This window comes from Gouania willdenowi, chromosome 4, assembly GCF_900634775.1.
Source record: "Gouania willdenowi chromosome 4, fGouWil2.1, whole genome shotgun sequence".
Classification (NCBI taxonomy): Eukaryota; Metazoa; Chordata; class Actinopteri; order Blenniiformes; family Gobiesocidae; genus Gouania; species Gouania willdenowi.
In genome coordinates, this window is record NC_041047.1 from 15,499,312 (window position 1) to 15,512,413 (window position 13,102).

General features: G+C 39.3%; 1 pseudogene; it reads right to left on the reverse strand.

Annotated features, from left to right (window-relative positions):
- Positions 1-4,359, reverse strand: part of LOC114462073 (TSC22 domain family protein 4-like) — a 35,419-nt pseudogene extending 31,060 nt beyond the window's left edge.
- Between the last annotated feature and the right edge of the window lie 8,743 nt (positions 4,360-13,102).

The window sequence follows — 13,102 nt, forward strand, 5'->3', positions numbered from 1 at the left end:
ATCAACATGTTTGATGGTGCTGGAATAAAGTGTCTTTGTAAACAAACTGCTCCATAATCACCCTGACTCCAGTGATAACTAAAAAGCGAGACTTCTTCTCCAAAAACAAAACACACAAACTCTTATTTTATCATTTGTCATCAGTGCAGGATGAACAAAAAGCAGCACACTGATAAACACTAAGGCCTAGTAGATAAATTCAGGACACAAACAGCACACGTGGGCAAGTGTATGCTGCTATAGTACATGCTCAGTTATTGTTGGCTTTAACTGCTCACCACGCAGCACTGATTACTTGGAAATGAAAAAGAATGGCAATATCTCCAGTTCAGCCACATCATTGCTCACTACACAGACCCTAAAATGGACTGTAAACATTAAAAGGGAACTTCAGACAAGTGAAAAGTCTATTTAAATGTGCTCGAGTTGAGATACTAACAAAACTGCCAAAAAAAAAACACGTATGCCAAAATTCTCTGATAGACAGCCAAAGGCATAAAATCCAAGCACTCTGGACTGGAAAGCAGCTCTAAGCAAATTTACACGAAACCTGAAATTGCATATGATGTAACATACTGAGACACATAACACCCCCAAACCCAAATATAGTCTGTAACAGGGCTGGGCGATATGGACCAAAATTCATATCTCTATATCTTTTTCTCAAAATGGTGATATACGATATATATCTTCATATTTTTAACTCCATAAAGTTTCACCAGAAAGAACCTTTTGGGTGAAATTTGCTGATAAAAAAAGCCATACAGATGCATTTATTAACAAATTGCTGCACATTATGTGCCACTTTTAGCTTTTTCTCCTCTAAGGGACAGCACTGTGAGTTCTGTAGTGTGGCTTGTTTAGGGGAAGGTCTGGGTTAGAACACACTCATAAATCCATCTAACTGTGCTTTTCATGCTGTTCTGAGAAGGAGTGAAAGTAACGAGTCCTAAAATGAGTAATTTAATCCCAAATAAGTTATAAAATAAAAAATACATCAATATAGGCGATACGGTAATTTTCTATATTGCAGAAATAGAAAACTCAATATATCTTGAATCTCAATATCTTGCCCAGGTCTAGTCTGTAAGTGAATGAAAATCAGACAGAATAGCAGAGTGTGTTAATCCAGTATCTTTTCAGATGCCCAATATTAAGTAGGGATGTCCCGATACAACTTTTTCACTTCCGCTATGATACCAATATTGCAGCCTTGCGTATCAGCCAATACCGATATTGATCCGATGCGATATCAGCACAAATCTTACATACTTTTATTACTTATTTTGTAGTGTGGAATGTTAGAAAAGGCTTGATCAAGTTTTGTTACTCAAACAGAGAACAATAGTCAGCAACAGTAGGTTACTTTGTTGGAGTGTGAACCACAGTCACCTATGGATAGAAGAGCTGGCGCAGAAAATGTTATTGGAGCGCTTATGTCGGTGATTTTAGATGCAGTCCGATAAAATCCGATATTCTTCTTATGGCTGATATCGGACCGATATCGTATCGGGACACCTCTAATATAAAACAATCTCAGTAATTCCTCTTACCTGTTACCTGGATTTGTTCTTTAAACTTTTTTGTGTCACACCCTTCTGTCTCATCTTCTAAACTTTACTTATCAAAGCACGGGCAAGAGATAAGGCTGCTCTTTGATTTATGCATCAGATCTGGGGGTTTTTTTGTTGTTTTTTTATCATTATTTGAGGGCTATGTATATATGAAGTCAGTGCACGTGACCAAAATTAAACTTCCCAATTACATACTCCTAATCATCAGTGGCAAACTGCGTTTTTTACTAATATGTACTAAAGCTGGGCAATATGGACCAAAACTCTACTTTTTCCTCAAAATAGTGATATACAATATAAACCTCAATATTTTATTTCAAATGAAGTCTGACTAGAAAGACAATTCTGGATAAAATTAAACTATGCAAAACACCACACAGGCACATTTATCAACGAACAGTTGCACAATATGAGACACTTAAGTCTTTATTTCCTCTAAGGGACAGCACGTGTGAGTGAGTTTTGTATTGTGGCTTGTTTAGGGGAAGGTCCTGGGATACAACGCAATCAGCAATCCATGAAACTGTGCTTTTATGCTGTTCTGAGAAGTAGTGAAAGCAGCAACTCCTAAAACAAATATTGTAAAACAAAATAAAGATATAAAATATATATATATATATAATATATATATATATATTGATATAGGCGAAATTGTCATTTTTTTATATCCCCAAAATAGAAAATGCAATATATCTCAAATCTCGATATGTCGCCCAGCTCCAAATATGTACACTGCATTATTTACTGCTGGTCAAACTGTAAACTCTCTACCTGTCATCATCCACATTCATGGTAATATAGGATGCCAAACAAGCTGTGACAGCAGGAGTGGGCAGGCTGAGGCCATCAGAGCAGAGCAGAGGCTTCACTCATCTCTTGCTGATACAATAGCCGCACTTGTTGAGTTAAGGCGTTGATTTTTAGCCGACCGTCCTCCTGGTTGGTTGCTGGGGTGACAGTTGCGGGTCCTCCGTGGGCACCCTGCGCTTGGACGAGGGCTCCTAATGTGCAGGTACCTGACTCAGCAGGCCTGTGGGGGGGCTGGATGTACTGGGCACTTTAGCAGGCACACTCTGACTGCCACTCTGGGCTGTAATGGCGCTGATGGATGATGCTGTGGTGATGCTAGACCCTCCTGAAGGCTGATGTTGTACTATTCCTGGGACTGGGGTTACAGCTGGTGAATTTCCAACTTGGAGAATGTGAGGCTGGGCTGCATCACCATTCAATCCTTGCACTCCTGGAGCAGCACCTGGGGTGATTGCAGGTGAGGGCATCTGGTTGGCTGGAGGAGATCCCACAGTGAGAGAAGCCATGGGAGGGTTCTGGATGCTGGAGCCAAAGTGATGCTGATGATAGTCTGTGTGAGCCTGTGTGGAGTAGCCTAGCTGCTGGGGCTGTGTGACCGCCGCTATGATGGGAGACATGGCAACTTGGTGCATACCATTGAGGCTGTTGGTGAGGAACGTTTGTGGCCCAGCAGGGTGCACGCTGACCTGAGCCTGTTGCAATGCTGACATAAAACCTGCGGGTTGGAAGGCACTTGCTCCGCTGCCGATCTGAGGAGGCAAGCTATAGCCTTGATGCTGAGCCTCAGCAGAGACAGAATACCCACTATCAGCACTGTTCTCTGAAACCTGTATAGAAAACGCACTGCTGGTGACCACTGAATTACCATTGTTGGCCCCCAATCCACTGTCTCTTTCTGTGCTGGGATCAAAGGTTGCAGCAGCAGGCTTTATACTAGTGTCCACAGTCCGACTCACATTTGATTCCGAATCTTTCTCATAAAACTCAGTACAAGACCACCGGCCCCTCCTGAAGGGCTCTCCGGTCCCATGGTCTAGTTTAATGACCCGGAAACGGGAGCCGCAGCTCGTGTGAGCCACAGCGGCGGCAGCAGACACACTTCCTCCAGCACTGTGAGGCGTTATACGACCACCACTCCCTTTACTATACAACAGTCCCCCGTTCACAATACCCTCGTGCGGGTCACCCACGTTGTTCAGAGTGTCACAGCCACCGATCTCGGCCCGGGACACGTCCGGGTCGTCCAGGCTCTGGGTGCCGTCCGCGATGCTGTTCGCCGCCACCTGAGCCTGCGTCACGCTGGTGATCTGGAAACAACTCTTCTTCTTAGCTGGCATTTTAGACATGATGGATATATCTGCGGAAGACGATCCGCCGTTCTGGTTTCTTTACAGCTTCAGATCACATGTAAGAGACACGTCACAGGACAGTTCCATACCGCTCAACTTTGACGATGTCGTTCCGAGAAGTGTCAGAAACCCCGGACAAATCTCTCCGAGCGCCGCGTAGCTCCACAGGCTGAGCCCAGCCTCTTTCTCCCCGTCTCTCCCTGACAGCTGCCCCTGTCTTTAAGGTGTCCCTGGTGGTGGAAGTAGTTGTTGCCAGGCCCTTGTCACGGTGGTTAAAGAGCAGCTGCCACCGGTGTTTGGAGTCTGAGGCGAACCCGGTCTCAGCCCCCTCTCTCTCTCGCTGTTTAGCCGTTTAGCAACACGTTAGCCGTGAGTCCAGTCCCTCTGCTCCTGCATGTGCCACATCTTGATGTAAACAACGTCAATAAGCAGCACAATAACAAACTCCTAATCCAACAGCAGAATGAGGAAATCCACCTTTAACTCCGCTTTAACTCAGCAGGCTGTTGAGGTTTCAGCAGCAGGCTGACACATCACTGCTCACCACAGACGCTCTGTGCTAACGACTGCTATGCTAACTGTACAAGATGGCATAGAGCCGAGTGCATCCTGGGTAACGAGGTCAAACCTACTTCGTGTCAGAAAAAAACACTAATTTATATCAATAAAAACGTACTACATGTTTTTACTATCTCAAACTTCAACAAACTTGCAACACATATGTTTTAAACCTTTAAAAACTTCATTATTGTGCAAGGTTTTACGCACTTCCGGTTGACCAAGCGTCATCTGCTGGGTTAGGGTGGGAGGAAGCTTTTTTTTAGGTGATTTAAGAATATAACACGACTGTCCCTATCATGCAACCAAGCAGCAGATCAGACTGTGACAAATACAGCAATATTGTGAACTTGGGAAGAATAAGATTGATCCAGGTATACATATTTGGTCTTCTTTAAATTATATATGTATGTTCTTGCTGCGCGTCTCCTTTCTGTATCTTTATAGTGTACACTTGTGTGTATTATTTGTTTTTGCTTGTATTTGTTACAGTGCTTTTTTAATTGTTTAAACACACTTTGGCCAATGTACAGTTAGAGAAAATATTCATGCAGTACATCTGACACATAGTAAAACTACTACTAGACAGAGACTGTTTGGCACAAAACGTTTTACCAGAGGTGTAAAACAAAGCAGAATAAAAAGGGGGAAATAATACATTTTTTAAAAAATAGTCTGAAGTTTAATTTTCAAAGAAAGTCTCAAAGTATTTATTAAAAAAAGTAAAGGATTGTCCACCGAGATTAATTTCCATTTTGTCAAATAAATAGTTTAAACATTTGTTACACCAACTAGTTTCAATAAAAACTGACAAATACCCAGACAATGGGATTTTAGGAATTTTTTGAGTGCTTATTATCTGTTCATATGTTATCTGTTCAAAGCATCCATGTGTTGAGCTTTTTGTTGTTTCTTTGTAGAAATAGTGGAAAAGTGGAAAATAATAAGTGTTTACTCATCTAAATATCCCTGTACATTGTAAGCCTCTTTTTTGTATCGTTTTGTAAGTTTTTTCAGTGTTATATAATTGCCTTTCTTGTCGTCAACCTTAGCAACAAACCTATTTCTCAATTGCAAAGCAGCAAATTAATTTATCCATTCATTTTTTCCAATTAAAAGCACATTAATTATTCAGGCACCATATAAAAATAAAGACAATCATATACTCTGAGATAACAGTGACTTTCATTCAGGCAGCACAAGCTCCAAAGTCTTCCACACCTATGAAGCTATGGTGACTTTTTTTGGAATTGTTATAACTGTGGTTTCACACAACAAATTGATTTAATGGTATTACTGCAAAAATGACAGACTAAATTTGCTGATCATGACCCTTACGCAGTGATATTTAGAGGTCATTGCATCAGTGCTGTCAGAGGATCAGCTGCTTGGCAGTTTGTCACAAGATCAACTCATGATACAAAGGGAAATCAGACAATCCCGAGTTTGAGTCACTAAGTTTATGTTGTTTTCTCACACAGAGAATAGTTTTTTTTAATTATCATTATTATGACACATTATCTTTTAAAATGACCTTAATGTTGTAGAGGTAAAACAGGAAAGTGAATGACATTATTGGTTAAGTATTAAAAAAAAAAACATGTCAACAAACAAAGCAAAGTCCAACGATAAGGTTGTTTATACATTTTGTTACTGGCTTCATTCATTTGATGCCAGAAAGTGTCTGAACGCACGTAACCCACAACCACAAAAAAAAGATAAGAACATGTTTACAATTATTATTGTTTTTTTTGGGTTATTTTTAAAAAATATTTTACAAGTTGTCACATAGAGAGGTAGTCGCCCACTGGTGTACACACTGAATCAACACCAGTGACAGGTGAAATGAACATTGGTTGTCTCTTTTCATAGTATGTGTTAGTGTGTGGGGTGTTTCTATCAGGCAGCAGAAAATTGTGTCAAGAAGCAGAAAAAATGGGCGAGCATCTTTGTTTTATTTTTGCAATAAATGCAGCAAATGTTTAAGCAGGGGAAAGTGGGCTGATATTGATTTTTCAGATGTGACAAAATAAACCCTTGTTTTCCTGGCAGGCAGAGAACCTTCTCTCTTTACTTTCTGATTTGGTTTATCCTTATTACACAGTCTTATCTAATACAGGGCTTGATAAAGTAGATAAGAAATTGGGGACATGAAATGTATCAATTAATTCAACCGAAAACTGAAGTTTGTACTTTACATCCTTATAATAGCTTTCTACTTTAATTTGTGCTTTAAATAACCTCTTAGCAGGTTTAAGGCACACTTAGTTTTTGACATTTGCACCATAGTTTAGCTAGAATTGTCTAAAAGAATAAGCATGGCCTAATTTCACCATCCCTAAGTATAACGCAGAATCTTTTTTCCTACAGATATGTGCCCTATATGTATAATACATATATATGAATAATAAAAAACAGGAGAAAATATACTGAAGAGGATCTTCTTTTTACAGAATGAATTCAACTTTTTATGACATCAAGCATGTTTTGTTCTTGTCAAAAAATAAATAAATAAAATACTAATAAAAAAACAAAGGTAATAATACATCTATTCTTTTGCTTAATTGTGACCCTAGGAAAGGTTCATTAGATTTTATTAAAAGGAAAAACCTCAAACCCCCCCACACCAAAAAAAAAAAAAAAGAAGTGTAATACATTATTGGCAAATCGGTATTGACAAAAAGCTAATATCAAACATCTCTATTTACATGATATATGTAATAATAATAAATACATTCATTTGTCAGTTTTCTCCCATAAAAGTTGTATAAATGTAATCAAGCTGAAAAGTGACTTTTATTTTATTTGCATCAACTTTGTTGTACAATGCATAAAGCTAAGAGACAGGGCAGTGTTACTAATCCTAGTAATCCACCATCCCTTGGCCTTCAACCATCCACAGAGAAGTTGAAAAGATCCCTTTGCTTCAACACGGCCCTGACTGACTAATCATTGAATTACACAGTTACATAATGAAACAAACTCAAACTCACAAGGTCTATCTGACAAAAACAATTTCATGCTGTTCTCACATAAGCTTGAGGAGGTGAAGAAAACAACTCGAAACAAGGGTTGATTCAAAGGGAGTGGGATGCACTACTGTACAGGGCAGAAAAACTGTCAGTGTGCCAAAATATCAAGGCTTGATTTTTGTTAACAACACAAGTCAATTGTTGTATATGAGTTAAACCTGGTGGTAACATGATGGCCACGTGGATTCAAAGTAGACTTTTTAATGTAATTTGTCTGTGATTTACACTGAGCTCAATCATCAGAGGCCCTCAAATTTTGTTGGGATTAAAAATGTTTTTCATTGTAAACATTTCCTTTTACTCTTCTCTAAATGGCCATGGAAACAACTCCTTGTAAAAACAGTGTTGCAACATCAGCCCTAAAAGCGTACTATACTTGGACGCCTTCCTTTAGTAGCTGGCTTTGCTGTAGGCTCACCCAGCTCCAGCCCTGAATGTTTGCTTAGCTGGTTATGTTTATTTGCTTTGGTCTCAGGGCAAAGACTACCATGCTGTGCTGCGGTGCGTCACAGCCCTGCATGCAGGGTCCACTTTCAGCGCACTACCACGTTAACAAGCCAGGCGTTGTGTCTCCTGTATTTTCGGGTGTGAGGTCCTGGTCTGCATTCACTTTCAGCAGCAGCTCAACCTGGAGGACACCTTTGGGCATAGGTAGTAGTACTGTGAGACAGAAGACAATTGGTATACAGCAGACATGGGCAACTTGCGGCCCTTAGTCTATTGTCGTGTGGTCACCAAAGTAAATGCATAAAATGACTCCAAAAATCAATTGGAGAAAAATATATATACTGATCAAAAATATAAAAGCAACACTTTTGTTTTTGATTTTGTGTATATAGAAAATGTTTTAGATCAAATCACACCTATTTCTCACAAATATTGTTCACAAATCTGTCTAAATCTGTGTTAATGAGAACTTCTCCTTTGTAGAGATAACCCATCCAAACTCACAGGTATGGCATATCAAGATGTGCCTAAGGCTGGCCACAATAAAAGGCCACTCTAAAAATGTTGAGTTTAATCACACAACACAATGCCACAGATGATGTAAGTTCTGAGGGAGCGTCCAATTTGAATGCTAACAGCAGGAATGTCCACCAGAGCTATTAGCTGTGAAATGAATGTTCATTTCCCTCCCATAAGTCATCTCCATAGGCATTTCAGAGAATTTGGCAGTACATACAACTGCAGACCTCGTGTAATCACACCAGCCCAGGACCTCCACATCCAGCATGTTCACCTCTATGGTCGTCTGAGACCAGCCACCCGGACAGCTGCTGCAACAATTGGTTTGCACAACCAAAGAATTTCTGCACAAACTGTCAGAAGCCGTCTCAGGTAAGCTCATCTGCATGCTCGTCGTCCTCATCGGGGTCTCGACTTGACTGCAGTTTGTCGTCGTAACCGACTTGAGTGGGCAAATGCTCACATTTGATGGCGTCTGGCACGTTGGAGAGGTGTTCTCTTCACAAATGAATCCCGGTTTTCACTGTTCAGGGCAGATGGCAGACAGCGTGTGTGGTGTTGTTTGGGTGAGCGATTTGCTGATGTCAACATTGTGGATGGAGTGGTGGCGATGGGGTTATGACATGGGCAGGCGTATGTTATGGACAACAATAACAGGCATTTAATTGATGGCATTTTTGATACACAGAGATACTGTGACGAGATTTTGAGGACCATTTTTGTGCCATTCATCCACGACCATCACCTCATGTTGCAGCATGATAATGCACACCCCCATGTTGCAAGTATCTGTACACAATTCCTGGAAGCTGAAAACATCCCATTTCTTGAATGGCCAGCATACTCACAGGACATGTCATCCATTGACCATGTTTGGGGTGCTCTTGATCGGCGTACAGTGTGTTCCAGTTCCTGCCAATATCCAGTAACTTCTCACACCCATTGAAGATGAGTGGACCAACATTCCACAGGCCACAATCAACAACCTGATCAACTCTATGCTAAGGAGATGTGTTGCACTACGTGAGGCAAATGGTGGTCACACCAGATACTGACTGGTTTTCTAGTTTTCTCGTCATTATTCGAAATGCTCATATAAATGTTGATGTGTGGCCCATGAATTATATATATTCACATGTTTGTGGACCCCGCTATGATAAAAGTTGTCTAATTCTGTTATAAAGGGACCAAAAAGGTTTCCTATACAAGCATTTAGTCCAGGACGACTTGATGAAATAAGACTTTAAATGGACACGAGTTTTGTTCAGTTTTGTTATTCTCTTTAAAAGTGGTCATGGCTTTCAAATACAAGCAGTTTTAAATGACTGACATTGTACATCAGATAACAGCTAATGCCATCTAAGAGATCCAAACACATGAGGGAGTGGTTAAACCGATGTAAGAGTTTACTTCAGTTGAACTCTTTTCAGTACTTTTGGCTGCCAGAAGCAATAAGCGCCTCATTCACAAAACAAGTTCAGATTCTGAGATTGTATCTTGAAGCTTTCTATTGAGGTAAGCTGCGCACAGTCATCACTTTTCACTACCTCATGGTTTCTTTTAGGAAAACTTCATTGGAGGACTTAGAGCCGGGTTATTACACAAGACTGACATTATATAATGTTGAATGTGAGTAAATTGTAATGATGCACTGAAAGACAGTATGACAATGTAGGCTACAAACGTTTAAGGGGAAAGAGTTTGTAACCCATTTTGAAACACTGGTACAAATACATGTTTTGTAACTTCTTTTCATTACAAACCACAGGGAGGCCTTTGGCTCTGCAACGTAGAGAACCAAAGAGTACTCTGATTAATACAACATAAACAGACAAGTAAGTCAGTGTGGCGTCATTCTGGGATAATTTCTGAAACATCTGCTTGTGTAACATTAATTTGATGGAATGGAAATTTAAAAACAAAGTCAGTTTCAGTGCAGTGTTGCTTTATTTTGCCAAAATTAGAGAGGAATCTGCTGTAGGCTCTTAATACCAGGTTGGGATTCACTGTAACTACTGCATTAACCACCTTTAGTGGTGCCTTTTGGGGCTTTGAGCTGACACAGTGCGTAAATATAAACTTTTACATTTAATTTTGTCTTCTCTGAAGCTTGTTCTTGGAGAAGTAAATATATTTGACTTTCTATAACCCCTATTATGCGGAAAAACCCCACAGAAGCTCAGCGAAAACCTGCAAAATCCCTAAAGAAAGGTCCGGATGTGTTTACCCGTGGCTGCATTAAAACCCATTGCTTTCATACTGTTAGACTTCAGTATAAACCAGTGTTTCTCAAATGGGGGTACATGTACCCCTAGGGGTAAGTGATGGCACTACAGGGGGTATTTGAGAGAGAGAAAGAGAATTAACAAATGAAAGCAGAAAATGGAGCAAAAATAGGGGTTTTATAGTGTTTATTTTTAGTTAAAAATTATAATCATAATAAGTATTACCAGCAACTCACAAAACGTCAACAAAAACACACAAAATAAGAGAGATATGCACTGAATAATAAAACGAACAGACAAACAACAACAAAATACATAAAATGACACCAAAAACACATGCACTAACAAAGAAAAATCCATACTATTACCAGCAACCACAAACGACAACAAGACATAGTAAATGAGGGAAAAATACACAAGATTACTACAAAATACACAAAAATAACAGAGAAACGTAGAAAACAAGATAAGAAATAACCAACGACACCAAAAACACACACTGAGAGGGAACAACTTCAATAATACCAACAACACACAAAATAAGATAAGAATATAATGAATAATGAAACAACAACAAAATACACAAAATGACCAAAAACACACAGAATGATGATAGAAATGATCTTCACTAGAACATGTACTGAAAATACAAGAGTCAGTCTTGGTCCACATAAGGGGGATGACCGGAAATGATCAAAACTATAGGAATAAATCTATTCAGGAAGCACTAAATAATGTTTCATTTCCATTTAATTACAAAATGAGATTCCTGAAAATGTGTTATCACTTATTCATTGTATAGTTGTTTTTTCACAGAATTCTGAACAAAATGTGGTTGTCGGACAATGGGGACACTTGGATTCAAAAGTTAGAGAACCACTGGTAAAAAAAATAACTAAACTGCGATGCTTCCAACTGATTCATCGTGACTGTGGAGGGAAATCAGACTTTAAAAAGAAAAAAAATGTGTTGCAGTGGGAGCACATGCAATCTCCACAGATTCAAATCTGAAAACATGAGATTCAAAATGCAGAATAGCCTTCCACGGCCCATTCAACTAGCCTTACAGACATACAAAGAAAAAATGACATTATTAACCAGAAGTAGGCCCATTTACCAGCAGTTAGCAGCTCTTTAGATGAGGATGAAAACAGCTGCAATGAGGCCTATAGGTCATGTATCATGTAAGTGCTGAGTAAATTACCTGATTATGATCATGCTGAGATATTTCAACATATGCAGCTTGTTCCTATTTTGATTTCCATCACTTGGGGAACTATAAGCACCACCTTCACCATTCTTTCCTTGTCCTATGTTTGTGTCTTGGTTCTGCCTCAGCAGAAAGCAAGAAAGTCAGAGAAACCATGAATCATTGTGTGAACTCCCAACTAATTCAGTTTTAGATATCTTAGCTAGATATCTCCAAATTAATACACAAAATCACTGAAAAGTGCTTATATCACACGATGACAGTCAATTTTAAACTGAAATTGTTAAAAGAACTCTTCATTTTTTCCAAATTCTGCAATTTTCTACAAATTATTACACAAGATTTCCCCAAAATACATAAAAAAAAATGGTCACAAAATCTAATAAATTAAAAATAAAGATCCTGCAGGAACTGATCTGTCACTTATTGCTTTGATATTATCAGTGCCGTACATATTTTATATTATATTTATACATGGAAGTGCAAACTAGAGAAATATAATGAATAAATTACTAATTTTCTTGCCTAAAATCTGCGGTCCACTTACGACAAAGAAAGTGTCTATTTGTATGGTTTCCGTACGGACAACCCAGGTACGTTTACCGAAGTACACGTAGCGTCTTAGGGTTAGGGTTATGATTAGGGTTAGGTTTAGGGTTAGGGTTAGGTTTTAACCCAAATTCCAACAATTTTTAGTGTTAGGGTTAGGGTTTGGGTTAGGGTTAGGTTTAGTCTTAGTCACATGACCTAAACTGGCCAAATAGGGGCGCTGCGTACGGATATTGATTGAAAGGAAGGTGCAGATTTAATTTTCATTATTCTTGTCTGTGCCTGATGGCCTGAAAACTGTAAAATTATTGAGAAAAAAACTGGCGAAACATTTCCAAAAAAGCCCGATTTATGTCTATAATCCTAAAAGTGACTTCAACATTGGTTTGTTGAAAGAACAGCAGAGATCTCTTGGCCTGAGGGATTCCCAGTGGATCCATGAGGCTGGAACACTGTGATTCCTGAATGTGGAAATGTGTGCCAGAGCATGGGAACAATAGACTATCACACACCCATCTTGTGTATGTTTTGATGGGAAAGTCAGGAGGGCAGAGCCACGCTGATCCAATAACAAAACGGAATGAAAAGTCATCTGAAGTGAGGGCGGCAAAGATGTGTCACAGAGCAGCGATTCGCAGAATTCAAACGAGTGTAAACAGGAATCTGTGGATTGGGTAAACTCTGCGAGCCAATATGTCCATACTCATATTTGTACTCTAGATCTTTCAATTGACTCATTTTACTCAACGTGTTTTGACAGTAATAATATGTCTTTTCCCAAGACGGCAGTTTGTTGTTTTGCCCGAATGTGTAATTATTTGTGCTTTCC